The following is a 2,433-nucleotide window of genomic DNA, read 5'->3' as shown; positions in this document are numbered from 1 at the left end:
TCTCCACTTCCTATTCAAGGATCTTTCCCAATTAACATCTTTTAACTGTCACAAATTTTCCATCTAAGGCCTTGAAGAATGACAGTTGCAGAGTTTTTAATAGCTTTCCATATTAGAGATACATAATGTGATGGTCTTCTAGGATCTCTTAGCCAATTTAATATACTGGAGGGGTGGATGTATTTGTTTCTCATAATTTGAGCTGAGAGCTCAGAACCCCGAATCAATCTCCATACACCCTTTGTAGCTAGTGATCTTGAGAACCATATGAGGTTTTTTAATCCCCATACCCCAAGTTGCTTTGGAAGGGAAATAAAAGTCCATGACATAAGTGAAAAGGGTATATGATCATGTTCCCAACCCAAATATATATTAAGGTTATCTACTTAATTTTGTGTAAGATGCCCAAGAGGACCCATGCAAGTGATGTCCAATATATAGGAATAAATTCTATCACAAACTTGAAAAGAGCGAATCTACCAGCCCTAGATATTTGTATGTTGCACCAATTTATGATTTTATGTTCATTTTTTGTGATAAGCCAAGCCCAATCTTGATTCTTGTAGCTATTATAATTTAAAAATAAACCCATATGTTTTAAGGGATCATCAACTTGAGGTTGTAGGGAAACAAATAGGATCCTGGAGACAAGGTCAAATTCTTCCTGGCTAAGGGAATTTCCATCCAAGGTGGATTTTTCATGGTTAATTAGCTTGCTGGTAGTGATGGAGAATAATTCCAATATACAATTTATAGATTGAAGACTACCCGCATTAGTCACAAGAAACATGATGATATTGTCCACAAATAAAAGATATGTAAGGGAGCAAGCATGAGAAATATCAATACTAGTATAAGATGGTGTTTATTCACATTGATTATAGCCCGACTTAGAGCTTCTTCCATAATCAGAAAGAGGAGAGGGGATAGGGGGAAACCTTGTCTGAGACCAATTTGAGGATTGAAGAAGGGTGAAGTTGATCCATTAATTAATAGGGCCATCAAAGAAGTATTGATGCAACTTTAGATCTAGGATACAAAAAGCGGGTTGAAACTAAGGTGAAGAAAAATTAATTTGATATATAGCTAGTCCACCCTATTGAAGGCATTAGATTGGTCCACTTTATAGATAACAATTTTTTGCTTCTATGTATGGATGGATTGAAGGTCCTATTGAATAAGATAAATTGGCTTATGGATTTGTCAATCCTTCGAAAACCAAATTGTTCCATGTTAGTTTGAAAGCTCATTGAAAAATTCCAACCATGGGACTAGATTCCTCTTTTTGAGAGGACTAATTTCAACTATTGAAGAATCCAATTTGGACAAGGGAAAGTGTACTTATGAATAAAATCCCACATATGCACATTTGGACAGGTCAGCCCTAATAAGAAATTGATCACCCTTGGAAGTCTATAAATACAAGTGACTTCAAGCCCATTTGGACATCACCAAGCATCTTCTTCTTCTCTTATTCATTAATTGATTTGCATAGGTCTGAGGCTGGGTCGACGAAATAGGTTTGCAAAGGTCCGAGATTACAGGGTTCGAAGCTCGAACATGTTTCTAGGGTTTTGGGTTACAATCATTGGCTTGACAAAGGAAATATTTAGTTGTAGTCACTGGCTTGTATGTTTAAGGGAGCGACTGTAAGCTCTTAGTCACTCACATACCTCCTCCTCCCTGTGACTGCAAAGTAGGGCTAAAATTTGATAGTTTACTGCAATTGACTGTAGTTGACCGCATACAGGAAAAGTTGTCTTTGATCTATATTGATGCTAGAAACATATTTATGAACATTGTTGTGATAATTTTGCTAGATACTATTGTATTGAGATCATTGTACTCCCTACTGAAAATTTTATGACAATCTAATAGAAGAATAATTTCAAAGGGCTTTCCCCCTTGTGGGGTTTTTCCCTAGTCTATTTGGTTTCTCTTGTTAATCTGTTGATTGTGTCCTTTTTCATTGCATTTATTGTTTTATCTTCAATTACTATTGATGATTGGAAATATTAATTAGTATTGAAAAGATTGTTAGTTGAAGTATTGAATTGGGCTAAAGTAATTGATACAACATAGAACAATTTGAAAATTAACATGGTATCAGAGCTAAGGTGAAGGTCAAGCCCAAAAGGAGACAAGCATTGAAGCAATCGTCTTTGGAAAGTTGAAGGAGATTATTTAGTGAAGTCAAGATGTCTTCCTCTTTCTTCAAGGAGCATGAGAAGTTGGGTGACTCAGCTAACTTTGCTACATGGAAAGTCAGGTTGGAGATCATAGTTGAGAACAATGATGTTTTGGACTACATTCAAGGAAAATTACTGGAGCCTCTTAAGAATGGTTCTTCTACTTCCAAGAACAAGCACAAAAAAGGTGTGTTAAAAGCAAAACAAATTATAACTGATGGTTTACAAGATAATTTACTTGCAT

The sequence above is a fragment of the Pinus tabuliformis genome, chromosome X (assembly GCF_031772625.1).
Source record: "Pinus tabuliformis cultivar Carrire ecotype Pingquan chromosome X, CPIR1, whole genome shotgun sequence".
NCBI classification, from domain to species: domain Eukaryota; kingdom Viridiplantae; phylum Streptophyta; class Pinopsida; order Pinales; family Pinaceae; genus Pinus; species Pinus tabuliformis.
Note: the sequence above shows the minus strand (reverse complement) of the source record.